At 33.0% G+C, this 19,323-nt stretch overlaps 1 protein-coding gene across 2 annotated transcripts in view; it reads right to left on the reverse strand.

The window, feature by feature from the left end:
- LOC126878585 (uncharacterized) overlaps positions 1–19,323 on the reverse strand; it is a 180,572-nt gene that overhangs the window by 39,870 nt on the left and 121,379 nt on the right. The window lies entirely within an intron of this gene.

Here is a 19,323-nt window from a genome sequence, read left to right on the forward strand (position 1 = left end):
TCTGCTCCCCTTGTTTAATAATATACAGGGCGAGTTTCGCATTTTGAGAGAAATTTATATTCGTCATAATTTTTGAACGGTCAGATGGATGTGTCTCTTATTTTGGTCAATCGTTACACTATTACCACCTAATCAACTAATTTATTCAAACTAGAAAAAAACAGGTCCAGCTTTAAAAAATTAGTTCGTTTGGGTCTTAGAAAAAATTTCACCCTGTATACGCTTTTTGAAAACTCTAATATGAATTTTACAAATTAGACAAATAGGCAATTAAAATGGCATATTTATTTTTTCCCCACACGATTACTTAATTTTTTATAAAAAAATCAAATGTGACTATGAATTAAAAGTTTGGTAAAGTAAACCATAGATTTAAAAAATTAACTTTTATTACAAAAATTTATTTTTTTTAACAAATATTTGATTTATGTTACCACCCAATCAACTGATTTATTCAAACTAGAAAAAAATCAGGTCCGGCTTTAAAAAATTAGTTCGTTTCTGTCTTAGAAAAAAATTTCGCCCTGTATACGCTTTTTGAAAACTCTAATATGAATTTTACAAATTAGACAAATAGGCAATTAAAATGGCATACTTATTTTTTTCCCCACATGATTACTTAATTTTTTATAAAAAAATCAAATTTGACTATGAATAATAATTAAAAGTTTGGTAAAGTGAACCATAGATTTAAAAAAATTTACTTTTATTACCAAGATTAATTTTTTTTGAACAAATATTTAATTTATGTTACCACCCAATCAACTGATTTATTCAAACTAGAAAAAAATCAGGGCCGGATTTAAAAAATTATTTCGTTTTGATCTTAGAAAAAATTTCACCAGGTATACGCTTTTTGAAAACTCTAATATGAATTTTACAAATTAAACAAATAGGCAATTAAAATGGCATATTTATTTTTTTCCCCACACGATTACTTAATTTTTTATTAAAAAATCAAATTTGTCAAAATCGGAATTTTAACCTAAAAATGAAAAAAAAAAAAAATATGAAATCACGGTTTAACTCGCTACAACGTTCTATTTAAAAAATTTTTTCTGAAATTTTTACAGCACATATCTCTTACCATTGTGAAGACTATGACAATAATTGTTGTAGACTTTCAGTCTTCTTCTCGTAAAAGTTATGAATTTAAAAAAATAAAAGGTGCAGATTCGTGAATTGCAAAGTTAAATCGCAAAAATTAAGTGAAAAAATTTAAAATTTATCTATTTGATCACGTCTATGTTAAACTATAGAGTCCAAAGAGAAGTGTTATGGGGAGTTTTAGATCTAGACGTGTTACAGAAAAAAAAATGGTGAAACTTTTAATTTTAAGAAAAACGTTGTTTAATTTTTTTTATTTTTATGGTAAAATTGCGATTTTGACAAATTTGATTTTTTAATAAAAAATTAAGTAATCGTGTGGGGAAAAAAATAAATATGCCATTTTAATTGCCTATTTGTTTAATTTGTAAAATTCATATTAGAGTTTTCAAAAAGCGTATACCGGGTGAAATTTTTTCTAAGATCAAAACGAACTAATTTTTTAAAGCCAGACCTGTTTTTTTTCTAGTTTGAATAAATCAGTTGATTGGGTGGTAACATAAATCAAATATTTGTTAAAAAAAATAAATTTTTGTAATAAAAGTTAATTTTTGACAAATTGTATTTGTCATTGTTATTTTCTGACTTTGTACGCTTTGTCCATCAAATTGTAAAATTTTCAGTGACAATGAAACATATTTCTATTCTGATGATGAATTCAAAATTTTGGGACAAACCGAAAATTGTTTGATAGTGTCAAACGTAAACAAATATAATATAGTGACGGTATTGATGGGAGATTTGAACGCGGTTAACACAAAGACACATTAGCCAGCATGTAGCCTAGATCTAAATTTCATAGAGAATCTGCTAAGACCAAACAAAAGAGACAAGAGACTAAGAATACGTGTTGTGTAGTTGAAGCAGGTTATTAAAAAATATATCTAACAAAATTTTTAATATTGTTTGTTTATATTCGCTGTTTTTATAATCCTAGAATTTGTTATATTATTTTGATTACGAATTATATAAACATTGAAATTTGGTGTTTTTTTTACTGCTTTTTTGATGCTTCGATAATTTTTATCACTAAACGCCAAAATATTTACAAGGTTCTGTCCATGAGACTATACAATTGGTATTTCTGTGGTGTTACGAAATTTGATTTTTATGTTACTTATACCAAATTCCGTATTTGTAACTGTAAATCCGTAAATATTACCCTAATAGAAATCAAATCGATTACATAATTGTTAACAAAAGATACAAAAACGCAGGGAAAGCATGCAAAGCATATCCCGGAGCTGACATCCCCACCGACCACAATCTTCTTCTAGCAATAATAAGAATAGAATTTAAAATAACAAAAATAAATAAGAAAATAATAAAAAGACAAAGTTTTCACTCTAATGGCATATAAAACAACATAATGCTATTCCACATCCCACCAGAATGAAAACAATGGGAACCTTCTCTGGTTACACCTCCGAGGCTTCTACAATTTGCAAGCCATACGGATGCTGAGACTAAGGAAGATGAGGGAATTCTACAATTTACAATTCACGTCCCATCTGCTCAGCGCGGTAAAGTTCCAACGAGAATGGTTCCCTTCATACTCCACACAGAGTAAATGTAAATCAAAAATGAATAACCATTTTCAATTTCGTTGCAAAACGAAAATACAGCCGAACCATCCCTTTTTGCTAGCAGTTGCCGCTAGGGCATCTATGCCATTTCGCTCGTTGCAATCCGGGACTGCACGCTGGAGTTTGTTTTGGTTGGATCGGGGAGAGCAGCATATGTGCCTCCTGATGAGAGACTAATAAGTTTCGAAACCGGTAGAGGTGCTTGCAGCACTCTCTGATTGGACTAGAATATGGTTCGGCTGTATTTTCGTTTTGCAACGAAATTGAAAATGGTTATTCATTTTTGATTTACATTTACTCTGTGTGGAGTATGAAGGGAACCATTCTCGTTGGAACTTTACCGCACTGAGCAGATGGGACGTGAATTGTAAATTGTAGAATTCCCTCATCTTCCTTAGTCTCAGCATCCGTATGGCTTGCAAATTGTAGAAGCCTCGGAGGTGTAACCAGAGAAGGTTCCCATTGTTTTCATTCTGGTGGGATGTGGAATAGCATTATGTTGTTTTATATGCCATTAGACTGGAAACTTTGTCTTTTTGCTAGCAGTTGCCGCTAGGGCATCTATGCCATTTCGTTCGTTGCAATCCGGGACTGCACGCTGGAGTTTGTTTTGGTTGGATCGGGGGGAGCAGCATATGTGCCTCCTGATGAGAGACTAATAAGTTTCGAAACCGGTAGAGGTGCTTGCAGCACTTTCTGATTGGACTAGAATATGGTTCGGCTGTATTTTCGTTTTGCAACGAAATTGAAAATGGTTATTCATTTTTAAGAAAATAATAGTTATTAACCCAGATAAGCTTAAAGAAGAATCCACTAGCAATAAAATAAGGGAAGAAATACATAGAAACCTGAGCAAAAGACCAAGTACAGTCGACAAAAACTTCCGAGGAAGACTGGTACTACATATATTGAGAAAACACTGACAAGAGTAACAGAAGACTATCTTAAACAAGAGACACGAATAAAGAACAAACCATGGATGACAGAAGAAATTTTAATCATGATGGAAGGAAGAAGAAAATACAGAGGTAAAAATGAAACAACATTATCACAATAAAGATCCAACGAGCCAAAAAAACCTGGATAAGTGAAAGATGCCAAGAAATTGAAGAGTTGGAACAAAGGCATATTACTTTCAACCTACATAAAAAAAGTAAACGAAGTCGCTGGAATACGGAAACAAACACCTACGTCTTTCGTCGAAGATAAGCATGGGAACCCGCTACTCAACATATAAGATCAAATAGGTAGATGGAGAGAATACGTGGAAGAGATGTTTCAAGACCAAGAAAGGATGAACATTTGTATGCAGGAGGCGTCGACTGGACCTTATATCACAAAGGAAGAAATTATCAAAGCAGCAAAGCAAATAAAGAACGGAACAGCTGTTGGGGAAGATAATATCTCAATTGAAATAATAAAGATATTATTAGAAGAGCACATCGAAGTAATGGAAGATATATTTAACAAAATATACGAAACAGGCATAATACCAAATGTGAAGACCATAGGATTATTAGCCTGATGAATCATAAGTTGAAGCTTTTCCTACGAATAATACATAATAGAGTATACAATAAACTAGACGAGCGCACTGGTCAAACTCAATTTGGTTTTAAGAATGGCTTTGGAACAAGAGAAGCACTTTTTTTTTCAATACGTGTGCTAATTGAATGATGTAGATATTTCGATTCTGATGTATACTTGTGTTCTATAGACTTTCAGAAAGCTTTTGACCTGGTAAGAGATGATAAGATAGTTTAAGGTCATGTAATATCGACAATAAAGACTTAAGGATCATTTCAAACCTCTACCAAGAACAAAAGGCTAAAATCAGAATAAAAAGCGAAACAGCTGGAAAAATCAATATCGAGAAGGGAGTAAGACAGGCATGTGTCATGTCACCTTTGTTGTTCAACGTTTACTCTGAGGAGATATTTAAGAAAGCTTTGGACAGAGCACCTCGGATGGTATAATTATAAAGGGGCAATGTATAAATAACCTGCGATACGCTGATGACACGGTCATTCTGGCAGATAATGCAGAAGCACTGCAACGCCTAATGGGCCGAATAACGATAGCCTGTAGAGTAGGGTGGTTCGAAAAAAACTTTTTTTCTTATTTCAGATCGCTATAGTGCGCAAAAGTTGCCATTGGTATAGACTTGAAAAAAGCACTAATTATTATTTTTTTATTGATTTGTCTTCCGGTCGCGCAATGCCATCGAAATTAGCAAAAATTGTGAAACACCTTAATTTTTCAAAAAATTTTTTAAACAGGCCAGATGGTTTTAATTGCGTTCCTATACCATGAATTAACTACTAAAAGTATGTAAAATCAATATAAATGCATTTATTATGCATTTGTTTCATATCATCCGGTCGCGCAACGTAATACAAAATGAGTAAAATTAGTAGTTTTTGCAAAATTTCAAAGTTTGACTAATTAGTACAATTTAATCATACGACTTTTAGAGATGCTGTAGTTTAATTCAATTACAATAATATATTTAAAATCCAAGCATCTAAGATACATTTTGATATTCGCGCGAAGTGGAATTAGGTCGCGCAGCTTCGTCAAAAACAGCAGACTACCGAGAGGCGAGGCGAAAGTGACGAATGCCAGCGAAACTCGCGCAGCCACAAATAGAGATACATGTGGGAAGAAATGGAGTATTTGTCTTCTCCATTACAACGAACTGCCATTCCGCCACCTTTTCCAACACTTAGATGGAAATACAACAGGCACTGTAGGATATCCGGACCGATTGGAAAGGCCCTACCTGATTGTGAAAGACTACCAGTTACCAGTTGTTGTTGATTTTAATCGTTGGCATCGCTGAGCGCTGCAATAATGTGGTTCTAATATAACCGTCTCTGGAACTGTGTCCACACACTTTACTTGAAGCTACGGTCACTAGCTTAACGCATCTTTCAACTGCCTGTGTATGTCATGGCAAAGTATCTATACTCATAACAGGCTTGAAGTCATTAGCTCACACATACTGTTTTATCTCTTCGTTAGTCAATGTTCTTAGCAGTGGAGGGGAGTCAGTGTACTGGTGTTCCATTTGATAATTTCGTAATACTATTTAGCTTCAAGTTTAAGTTTGGTGGTTTAAAGATTCTGATAGTCACTTTCAGATATTGCTTGCTTTTCCTTCATGATACGCCTAAAGCCCAGCTTTCGGATATTGTTTCTGTCATCAGTTACCATAGCCAAAAGTAAATTTTCGGGATGGGCAAAGTAAGATTCCGTTGTAAAACGGAATCAACAACTTGAAGAAGCTCTACTGGTAAGTACCTTGAATATTCAATGATTTTGTAATCATGTCTAGGCCCATCTGTGAATTTGTGGTTTATTTTTGTGGCAAACCACATAGGCATATTATAACATTTGAAAATGAATGTGACAATCTCTCTCAGATTTTCAGAAGGGTTGGACACACTGATGTAGAAACGCAAAACTCGGTTTGCAGTAGTAAGCCATCTTGAATGTGACGTTGGGATAGGATCACGTACCCACTACAAAGTCTTCTGAACAATGTCCTGACTTGATGACTTCTGATATCTCAAGCAAGTACAATTATTGGTGCTTAAGAGTTGACAAGCTTAAAAATACGCTTGTCAACTTTTGGAATCTCACAATCAATAGGATTAAAATCAATAAGTGGTAGTCTTTCACAATCAGGTAGGGCCTTTCCAATTTGTCCGGAATATCCTGTTGAGCCTGTTGTATTTTCATCTAAGTGTTGGAAAAGATGATGGAATGGCAGTTAGTTGTAATGGAGAAGACAAATACTCCATTGTAGAAGTATTCCCACATGTATCTTTATTTGAGGCAGCGCGTGCTTCGCTGGCATTCGTCACTTTCGCCTCGTCTCTCGGTAGTCTGCTGTTTTTGACGAAACTGCGCGACCGAATTCCACTTGAATATCAAAATTTATCTTATATGCTTGGATTTTAAATATATTATCGTAATTAAATTAAACTATACCATCTCTAAAAGTTGTATGATTAAATTGTACCAAACAGTCAAACTTTGAAATTTTGCAAAAACTACTAACTTTATTCATTTTGTATTATGTTGCGCGACCGGAAGATATAAAAAAAATGTATAATAAGTGCATTTATATTGATTTTACATACTTTTAGTAGTTAATTCATGGTATAGGAACGCAATTAAAACCAACTGGCCTGTTAAAAAAATATATGAAAAATTTAGGTTTTTCACAAATTTTGCTCACTTCGATGGCATTGCGCGACCGGAAGACAAATTAATAAAAAAATAATAATTAGTGCTTTTTTCAAGTCTATACCAATGGCAACTTTTGCGCACTATAGCGATCTGAAATATAAAAAAAAGTTTTTTTCGAACCACCCTACTGTAGAGAATTTGGAATGAAATTGAATACAAAGAAGACAAAAACGATGGTCATCAGCAAGCACCAAAACAGAAGGGTGAAGGTCAATGTCTACAGAACAGATCTGGAAATAGTAACAAGAATATCGTACCTTGGAAGTATCCTTGATGAAACTTTGCATCATCTTGGCGTGTTATACTCGATCAAACGCTTTTTCGTAATCAACCAGACATGCGTATACATCGCAATTGACGTCTCTGCATCTCTGGAATAAGACTTGTATTGAAAACAAAGCCTCTCTCGTACCAACAGCATTTATGAACCCGAACTGTTTGGACGAAATTTGACTTTCACATAGCTTGTAAATTCTCGTATGGATTACCTTTAAGAACAATTTTAGGAGATGACTCATCAGGCTTATCTTACGGTATTCTTCGCATTTTTTTGGCTCCTGGTTTTTTTGGAAGTGCAATAAACTCCGACTTCAGCCATTCTCTAGAGTTGTATATGTTGTCGAATATCTTTGTGATTATTGCTATTGATTCGTTGTCCATCAGTTTGAGTAGTTCTGCTTGTATATTATCGGGACCTGCTGCTTTGCCATCCTTTAGCTGTATTATGGCAGAATAAACTTCCTGCTGTAATATTATTGGTCCTCTTCTTCTAATTCAAAGGTGTTATCTCTTTGGTCTTCAAATAGTTTTTCTAGATATTCTTTCCATGTTCTAATTTTACTCTGTTTGTCTAAGATGATGTTTCCGTCAGAATCAGTTAGTTTCCCTTTCTGTCTCCGCCTTAGTCCACCTGTGAGTTCTTATCTCAGGCCATATCTCAGGAATCGTTTATACTACAGCTTTGGGAAAAAAAATGTATAACAAAAGTTGCCCCGAGAAAAGCCTGGAAATTATTTTCATAATTGTAAGCCCACCGCTAGAGGGCGTAATTGAATATCAAAAATTAAAAAATCGAAATTTTACAAAATTGGCCTAATGAAAGGGCACTGGAAATCCAATCATCGTATTCTTCATACAATTCTGTGCATATTTTATTTCAGAAGTTTAATTCTACCTGTGCAAATAAGAGGTGGGGGTGAGTGGGAACTTTGTTATGAAAAAATCGCTGTAACTCCGGTTCTGCTTAATCGATTTTTACAAAATTGGTCTTGTTGAAAACAGTTCTTTTTTCGTCAATGTAATAGTTACAATTTGGAAACAGCCTATTACGTAATATGCCGGCTAGAAGGCGCTATTTATTTTTTTTTAGAAATCTAGTTTTCTTTGGAAAATATTAAATACAAGTATGTATTTTTTTCCTGTATTACAAAATTAGACCAAATTAGCAACAGAATACCGAAAACCGCATGTCGATACCTTTTTTTCTATCTCGAGATATCTTAAGAAACGTGTAAATTTTAAACGTAACTGTTGCTGCCATATAAGTGGAAATATATAGAAGCACGTAATGTGCTATGAAAAAAATCAAAGGAACATTGTCCAGATGTCACCGTATATAATGAATCTAAACAACAATAAGACAAATAACACTATAAAATATAACAAAAAAAGGGTGTGTGTACTTTGTACGCGAGTAAGAAATTATACTTCTATTATTATAATTTTAACGAAATAAATATATTTTAAACAGTTTAATTTTGTTTTTATTTAAATATTACACTAATTTTAATACTTAAAATAATACCAAAAAATAGCGTTAATATGTAAATTTTTATGAATTGTTGCCTCCGCGCATTTGCTTTTCTCTCGATAAATCGTAGAAAATGTAAAAACGTCAGATTTTCTACACACATTTTTAATTTTTATTTCATTATACTTTAATATCAATTATCCTATTCCCAACTAAGATAAATATATAACTGTTATTGTCACCGGTAAACTAAGTTAAGGAAGTCAAAGTGGAAACAAGTAGTGTGCTATGGAAAAAATAGAACTATTAGAAGTATTAACTTCAAGAAGTCATCATGTGTCAAATTATGTGTCAAATCAGTAAAACATAAAAATTTGTGCATTGATGGGTTGTTGCGGTTTGTTTCTATTAAATTTTATATAAAATTTATACAGAGTGAAATTCAAGATGATTCTTACAAACTAAGAAGCATTTGACATGATAGCCACATTCTTTGAATGCATAAGAAATGCAACTGTTACGGCTAGAATATATGCAATGAAATATCCCCAAAGACGTCACCCCAGTAGTAGAGTTTTTCATATTTTGTGTTGATTTATTATAAACGGTGACATCTGAAAAATGTTTCTTTGTTTTTTCCATAGCACACTGCTTGCTTCTATATATTTCCACTTATATGACAGCAACCGTTATGTTTAAAATTTACACGTTTTTTAAGATATCTCGAGATAGAAAAAAGGTATAGACATGCGGTTTTCGGTATTCTGTTGATAATTTGGTCTAATTTTGTAATACAGGAAAAAAAATACATAATTGAATTTAATATTTTGCAAAGAAAACTAGATTTCTAAAAAGAAAATAAATAGCGCCTCCTAGCCGGCATATTACGTAATAGGCTGTTTCCAAATTATAACTATTACATTGACGAAAAAGAGCTGTTTTCAACAAGACCAAGTTTGCAAAAATCGATTAAGCAGAACCGGACTTACAGCGATTTTTTCATAACAAAGTTCCCACTCACCCCACCTCTTATTTGCACAGGTAGACTTAAACTTGTGAAATAAAATATGCGCAGAATTTTATAAAGAATACGATAATCGGATTTCCAGTGCCCTTTCATTAGCAAATTTTGTAAAATTTCGATTTTTTAATTTTTGATATTCAATTACACCCTCTAGCGGTGGACTTACAATTATGAAAATAATTTCCAGGCTTTTCTCGAGGCAACTTTTCTTATAAAATTTTTTTTCCCATAGCTGTACTATAAACGGTTCCTGAGATATGGCCGAGCGCCATTCTTATTGGGACACCCGGTACATTGTGACTATCGTACTTTGACTGTAGAGTCTCAATTTCTTGGCATCTCTCCATTTGCTTCTTTTTCCTTCGCTTCTCTAATTTTCCTTCTTATTGATATATTGATTGTTTTATATGTGTCGGGGTCATTTTTGGCATTTCTTCTTTCGTCCATTAGTCTCAGGATCTCATCTGTCATCCATGATTTCTTCTTGGTTAATTTATCTGCCTTTAAGTGTTTATCCTTTACATTTTAAACTATTTCGGTCATCTGTTTGATCATTTGTTCTTCGTTCGATTCGTCTCTAATTGCAGTCACTTGCTCGTTTAACGTGACATGAACCCTCATTTTCGTGTCAGGGTCTTTTAGCATACGTGGTGATTTCGTATGATTCTGCTTTCTTTTTCTGCACTATTTTGAGTTTGACGTGAAATGCTCCCTATTATGGCATACGGAGCAGAAACTCTCACGCTCACAAAAACAACAGCACTAAAAATGCGAGTGGCACAAAGACGCATGGAAAAATCGATTCTCGGCGTGACAAAAAAGACAAAATAAGGAACCAAGACCTAAGGAAAAGAATAGGTATCACTGATGTCGTCGAACGTATAGCCAAGCTGAAATGGAATTGGGCAGCTCACATAGTGCGACTGAAAGACTCAAGATGGACCAGAAAACTAATTGACTGGCGCCCAAGAGAAGGCAAACGCAGCAGATGACGACCACCAACACGCTGGATGGACGACATTAAACGAATGTCCAAGAAATTGCAACAAGACGCACAGAACCGTGGAGAATGGCGAAAAATGGGAGAGATCTAAGTCCAGCAGTGGACGGAAGAGGTTGCATGATGATGACGATGAATCGATTTTTTGAGGCTTAAATATTAAACAATTTCAACATTATATCAAAATTTAAAAAAACAATAAAATCCTTTATAAAAGGTATATACATATTTAAAATCCCTAAAAAGGGCTACATCACAGAACTAGTTTTCGATTGGTTAACCAATCATCATCAGTGCTTACCTAAAATGAATATAACATGATCTAACATGCTAACCACCAAGATATAATATTACAAAAATATGTGGGTAAAAACATCGATTAAAAATGCTAACTTAAGCATGGATGTTTAAAATATTCCATTTAATACGCCCTAGTAACATCTGAGCTATGATTTGACTTGTTCACATGATGACAGTGAACAATCATGTGAACATCATGTGAACAAGTCAAATCATAGCTCAGATGTTACCTAGGGCGCATTAAATGGAATATTTTAAACATTCATGTTTAAGTTAGCATTTTTAATTGATGTTGCCTTGACGGATTACTTTTAAAGGGTTTTTACCCACATATTTTTGTAATATATCTTGGTGGTTAGCATGTTAGATCACGTTATATTTATTTTAGGTAAGCACTGATGATGATTGGTCAACCAATCGAAAACTAGACTCAGGTGCAAAAAAATCGATCCACTGAAAATTTGGTCATTTTTGATGTCTCGAATTTCCTAAACCTGTTGTCCGATTTACGTGATTTTTTTCATTTATATAAAAAAATATTTTATAGCCTTATTCATTAACAATATCGCTGTAATAATATTGTTGCTAGACAGGCAAACTGTCACTGTATACCGGGTGTACCAATCAGACTGTGATTTTTTCTCAAAGTTAGCATCACCCTGTGGACTATTCTAGCATTTATAAAATACTGAAATGAAAACCCAACTATAGCCTCAAGTTTTCTTAACATTCTGTTTTTAGCAGGGGCGGCTCGTGATAGTACAAGATGGTGAGGCACACCACACTTGAGGAATATTACAATAGACTCTCTCTATAACGAACACGGGTATTACGAAGTTTCGCTTATAACGAGGAATGTCCAACATCTGTGTGCTTACCGAGGCCAGTGCTGTAATAAATTCCACCGCCTGTAACTTCCTTCCTATTTATCTGTCGACCGATATTGAATATAGTAGGAAATTTACAATTTGCGATGGCCAAGTTTCATTGTTGAAGTCGATGATCGACACCTAATAAACTATGTAGGAGGCTTCAAAACATTTCAGTAGTGGTGATATGTACTCTTTTAAGTTCCTTTCGTCATGTAAATCAAATATTAAACAGTATTGTTCATACAAATTTTTATTAGCAATCAAGAAGCTACAACTTACAAGTTACATGATGCTAGTTACGTCGCTGACATCTGTCTGTCGTTGGTCTTCTTCTTTTACATCCTAAACATAATATATTACATAATATTGTTGTCTGATATAACGAGATCCGCTTATAACGAGGTAATTAGTACGCCATTTCAGTTCTCGTTATAGAGGGAGTTTACTGTATTATTATGGTTAACTTTTCTTTAATAGCCGGAAGGTCGATTTTGTAGCGTCATAACGTCACAAAACGGCACCGTATTTATTTTAAGGCTTGCAAACGATATTAAATAACAATTCTTTTATTCGCAAAAGAAAGTCGAAATTCTAAGTCTATAACATCGTTCATACTCTTATTAGCTGTTTTTTTAGCTAAAAATAATTAATATGATACCACATATCAAAACAGTGTGAGTCAGATGTTTCGTCCTTTCTTGGTCTCATCAGCGTTGTACAGTCATATTAAGCAAAATTTACATTATATACTATATGACAAGAACGTACAACTGATTTCAGTGGTGTAACCAGGGCGTTTTTAGGGGTTATAAGCGCCCCATACCCTTAACATCTCCCTTAATTCCATACCCCCGGAGACCCATACCCCCTTAGGATCATCCTGGTTACGCTGTTGACTGATTCTTTTATTATTAATCACTTGCCAAAATGAAATTATTGTGCGCAATCAATATACCTTCAAACACGTGATAATTTCATTTGGAACCAATCTTATATTGTAAATGTATTGAATATATAGGAAATAAAAACAAGCAAGTAAGCAAATTACTGTTATATTATAAGATTGATTTTTTATGGTAAATAAACTAAGGGTTAAATTTTATTTTTTTGGTTTTTATATTTTTTATTAAACAGCGTGCTTAAAAGTAAAATTATTATGAAAGAAATCATAATTTCTAATTTTTTTATTAATTTACTTATTTAATTGACATTTGGAAAATGGCATACAGCTAGTCACAGCATGATAACATATTCTAAACATCTAATTATACTAATAGTAAGTAACCAGAGTGTAAGAAGGCTAAGTACACGTAACCAGAACAAACTGCTTTAACAAACTACCTAACTAAAACTGCAAAACCATGCTAGAGGCATATTTTTGCCAGCCTCTGAAAGGATATTTAATCCCGGCTCCAAAAATTATTCTCAGTTTAAATTTTATTGCGGCCGACCGATTACCGCCGGCTTCGTAATATGCTAGACAAGGACCCATCTGAGGCAGTGCTTCTGCTATAATTTGAGAAAGTGAGAATGAGACGCATATATACTTCCACGTAGGGTAGGTACCTACTGATGTATTTATGAAGAACGCTTAACTACAAAGATATGGGGTCAGGGCCGTACCTACCTATTTTTATTTTTTATCATAAAAATAAAGTTATTAAGTTTTATAATAAAAATTAAGTTATTTAGCAAGTTTCAAAAAGTTAAATTGTATTTAAATAATTGATGATAAAATAACGAAAATAAAGTTATTTAGCAAATTTCAAACAGTTAAATTGTTTTTAAAGAATTGATGATGAAATAACGAAATAACGTAAAGAGTCGATTGATATACCGGTGAGGCACTGCCTCATAGGACTAGCCGCCACTGGTTTTTAGATCCATTCGCTTATGATGGATAATACAAAAGTTAGGTACTTTAACAACTGGCCATGTTCGTCATCAGTACAAGGTGTTTCGAAATAAGTGCGGCAAACTTTAAGGGGTAATTTTACACATGAAAATAATGACAGTTTGCTTTATAATCATATGTCCGCAAACGCTTCGTTTCAGAGATACGGATGTTCAATTTTTTTACAAACTGACGATTTATTTATTGCTTTAAAACCAGTTAAGATATGCAAATCAAATTTGGTGGGTTTTAAGACGTAGTTATTCCGCACTTTTTGACATACAATTAAGAATTTTATATTCACCATTGGCGTGCATACAGGTAATATGATCGGTCATAATTGACCGGCCAGTTGTTAAAGTACCTAACTTTTTTATTATCCAACAAGAGTGAATGAATCTAAAAACAGAATGTTAAGAAAACCTGAGGCTATAGTTAGTTGGTTTTTAATTTTAGTATTTTATAAACGCTAAAATAGTCCGCAGGGTGATGCGAACTTTGAGGAAAAAACACAGTTTGATTCGTACATCTGGTATACAACGACAGTTTACCTGTCTAGCAACAATAATATTACAGCAATATTGTTAATGAATAAGGCTATATCATGATAAAAAAAAAGAATGTGTGTGTACTTTGTACGCACGTAAAAAGGTATACTTCTATTATATAATTTCAACGAAATAAATATACTTATCAGTTACAATACAAAAAATTAACAATATTAAAAAAATTAACCAAAACTTAACAATGCCAAATATTAAAAAAAAAAAGAAAAAAGTATGAATCGTTCGGGATTTGAACCCGCAATCTCGCGATTTCACGATCTCTGGTCCAATGCTCTACCAACCAGGCCACCAAGGCGCATGTTACTGACGTTTCAGATATACATAATTACACATCACGGTGACAAGTGAAATATAAAAATAGATGTTTTATTACTTTACGCCCAAGGAAGACAAATCCAAAGACACAAAATTATAATAAATAATACATTTACTAAAAAACACTAATATATTATTTAAATGGCTTATTTGCGCTGATACATAATTTGAAAGATTAGCAACTATAAGTGTGCGCATGCGCGCAGATTTATGAAAAATGTTACTCTCAATCGCGCCTAAAGAAGTATAACTTCAAAAATCGCTTAAATCGAACAACAGGTTTGAGAAATTCGAGACATCAAAAATGATCAAATTTTCAGTGGATCGATTTTTTTGCACCCGAGTGTAGTTATGTGATTGTGATGTAGCCCTTTTTAGGGATTTTAAATATATACTTTTATAAAGGATTTTATTGTTTTTTGTATTAGATAAATATATGGTATACAGCCAACTACAGGAAAACTTTTTCCTTGTGGATTTTTATATCAAAATTGTTATTAGAAAACCGTTTGAAAAAGGGCTGACTTTTTAGCTTATAAACATTAATAACTTTGATATTTTTTATGTCACGCCCTTGTAAGTAGGTTCGCTGAAAAGATGATGAAAAAACACGATATATGTATAAAAAAAGAGCCTTCTATGAGCAATAGGAACCTAGATAGCATTTTTTCGTAAAATCGTATTTCCATTGTTTATTAATATCCACTGATCCAAAATTATTGTGATCTTGGGGGCTCTGAAGGACAGAGATATACAGCGCATGTCCATCATTAATTCAGATATACTTGTCAGTTTACATCAACTTTGACTTTTCAGTTTTAGTAATAGTTATTTATGTACCAAGTCAGTAAAGTGACTCTTTATCGAACGAGTCTGATATTATGAGCCGAGCGAGCGTAGCGAGCAAGGCGAATTACTTAATTACATCCTTCTAATGAAAAAAGAGTGTGTGTACTTAAGTCCTTATAATAGTCGAAATATGTCAATAACCATTAATGTTAAACAAAAAATTTTCCCTTACGGGGGATTCGAACCAAGTACTGACACGTCCGTAACTAGATACGTATACCTACGGTGACCATCTGTACTTATTTAAGTAGGACAGTACTTATTTTTAAATATTGTCCTAATGTACTTTAAAACCTTTCTAAGGACACGCAAATGCACTTATTTTTTCTAAAAAAATTAATATTTGTATCTTTTAATATTTTTACCAATTTATATCGAAGTCATAACAGTGAAAATTTATAAGCATTTCTATATTTACACTGTTAGAGTTGATAAACTAAAGTCATTTTGTGAATCGGTCAATTATGAATACAAAAAAATGTTATCATTTTCAAAAACACGATTTCTAAACATGATGCCTGCAATTGAACGGATTTTACAAATATTTGAACCACTTAAAGCTTATTTCCTATGATCTGAAAATTGTCCCACAATTTTGGGACAATTTTTTATTGATCTCATTTCAGAGATGTGGATGTGGCTCGTTCATAATGTGGCGTCTCAGTTTCATGAAGCCATTCTGAAAGTAGAAGGTGGTAAAATAAATGCGGCAGATGCTGCCCAAGAATACTTTATTCTTAAAAACAAATTACAACATCGGTTGGACGCATTATTTTTGCCGCTTAAAGTGAGAGAATGTCTTGATAAATTTGAAGACGGACAAGCCGCTACTGAAAACTTCAGTACACAAGTGAGACATTTTTACACAAAATGTGTAACCTACCTAGAAAACTGGAGTACAAAATCTTCATGAGTTCAAACTTTTCAAATGGATAGATCTAGAAATGAAATAACATGGAACGATGTTTGCTATTCTCTCGAAGCTTTTAAACTGTATATCAAGGCAACCGTTTTAAATGAAGATCAACTCTTTGACGAACTGGGAATTTTGAAAGATGTGGCTACAAGTGAAAAAATTGCTGAGTGGAACCATTGATTAATAACTAGAGTGGGTGTTTTATAATCAATGGTGAAACAGATAAGAAAAAAATAGTCAGGATCGATGGCTTGAAGTTTTTAAGGTGTAGATCAATTCATACTGAAAAACTTACAAATATTATGCAAATTTATTTTTTGTCTTCCGGGTACTAGTGCAGCTATCGAGCGTTTATTTGCTGTAATAAATAATTATTGGACTTCGGAAAAGTTACAAATGTCCATTTCTACTCTCAAGGCAGTGATGCAGGAGTACACAAATTTTGATGAGACTTGTAATGAAATATTTCATTTACTTCAGTCGAAGCCGGACCTTCTTAAATTAATTTTAAGTTCAGAAAAATATGAATGGTACAAAAACCGGAAGAAGATGAAGCTATTCCAGGTCCCTCATCTAAAAACTTTTAATTAGTCTTCTAACTTTTTTAAAGTTAATATAATGTTTAGTTCAATTGATATAATTTTTTATGTTTAATTATTTTTACTGGCAAAAAGTTGTTTGTCCAATAAACAGATACATTTTGCGTTTTTAATACATTTTTGTTGTTTTTTGTACTTTTTTTTCTTTAAAAAGATATGGTCACCGTACGTATACCGCTAGCCTACGCAACCACTTCCTAGACATGGCCGATATTAATTATAAAAAGAACAAATAGACAAGTAAAAAATGTAAAGAAAATAATTGACATTAAATGAAAAGACATTATACATAAATCATGGTAGATTCAAGGATATGAAAAAGAACTTTACGTACAATATAATATGTAATAGTAATTTTATTTTTGTTGAATTACCTTCATCATTAAAAATAATCGTTATCAGGTGCATTTAATAAGAAATTTAGCACTTCTTCTTGCGGCAGGGTTTTTGATTTTTTGAGAATGTAATTCCTTCCTTTTTGTTTCAAAAAACTATAAGTTTTATATAATTGCTTATATCTATGTCATTATTTGTGGTCAAAGTTGCCTTTAACATTGAATAATAGGACCACATAGTCGATGGAGAATATTCTTTAGGCAATTCAAAGAAATATGCTAGTAAAACACTTTCACTATAATTTGCAATACAATTTTTTTCACGCCATGTTTCAAATATGTCATATTGCCTATTGTATTTTTCGATGGATTTTGCTGGGAGAAGCTCTGAAACTGCCTCTAACGATTTCTTGCTTATTTCAGGTGGCGTTCATGTAATTTCTTCTATTTCCAAAGCAGCACTACTGTACTATAATTTGATATTCGTTTTAACACTTTTACAAATAGTTATCAATATTGAATAATTACTAAATCGGTAAAATTTTGATTAATTTTATATGAATATAATTGCAAAATACTAGAGAATTTCACTTTTTGGCATAAATTTAATTAATAATAACGTAAATTGTGTACAATATTTTCAATAATTAAAGTAAATAAATTTTAAGTTCACTCAAATAAATAATCGATTACTGCCATTGACCACTTACATTCAATCTCGGTTAATTTGATTAATTGCGGCAGGTAAAGTAAATTTCTTCTTTCAGTAGAATAAAGTGTTACTTTACTGCCGCAAATGGCGTCAAATGAGTACAATAATGAATGACTTTAGTGACGGTTGGCGATAAATAAAATTATTAAATGGTTTTTACGGATGAACAAAAGCGAGCTATGCTCGAAATGTATTTTAGAAATGGCTAAAGAATTAACTGAGAATGGGTTTACTCCAACTGAGATGCTTTTGAAGATTTTGTTGAAGAATTTCCCAATGTTGCGGTTCATTATGACGTCTTTTGCAAAACTATTCGTCGCATTGTAGATGTTTGTAGAGAAACGGGAAACGTAACTAACAAGCCAGGGGCAGGCAGGCCCCTAAAGTGCGAACTGAAGAAAACATCGAACAGGTCAGAAGTTATTGTAGATCAACCACATACATAAATTCGGCATTTACATCAACAGGCAGATCTTTCATATTATGGAACTTGCTAGCGTATTATTAAGCAAGATTTTGCATTTTCATCCGTATCGTTTACAAGTCTTTCATAAAATCACCCTAAACGACTATCCCCAAAGACCAGCCTTCTGTAATTGGTTTCTGAACAATCTCAATAATAATGATGTTGTATTAGGTAAAAACTCTTTTACTGATGAATGTTAGTTTCATCTTTCTGGCTACACAAATTCTCAGAATATGAGGATGTGTGTAGATAACCCGCATTATTTTATCGAAACGCCTTTACCTCCACATAAACTTGGAGTTTGGACTGCTATAAGCAAGCGACGTATTGTAGGACCCATATTTTTCGAAGGAATTCTAAATGCTGAAAGACACCGTCAAGAAATTTTAACTCCATTTATAAAAAATAAATTGATGGATAATGAATTGACATGAATTGAACATGAACGTTGCAAAATTTTAATTTTATTATGGGCTTTTTCGACAATAGGCTCATAAGTTTAAATACGCGTATTATATTCCCCCCTCCATTCTGTGATTTGACTCCCTGCGATTTCTTTCTGTAACCAAATTTAAAATATTCGACTTTTAAAACTCCTGTAGCGGATTTGGAAGATCTTAGACCAGCCTTTCCCAAACTTATTTTTCCGTGGCCCGGTTATTTTTGTGCGTATCCTTCGTGACCCACTAATTTTTTGCACAGCCTGGTGTGTGTACAAGAAAACATATTTAAATATTTATTACAGTTTTATATATTTTAATAAAGAATCATTTGC

Source organism: Diabrotica virgifera, chromosome 10 (genome assembly GCF_917563875.1).
Source record: "Diabrotica virgifera virgifera chromosome 10, PGI_DIABVI_V3a".
Classification (NCBI taxonomy): Eukaryota; Metazoa; Arthropoda; class Insecta; order Coleoptera; family Chrysomelidae; genus Diabrotica; species Diabrotica virgifera.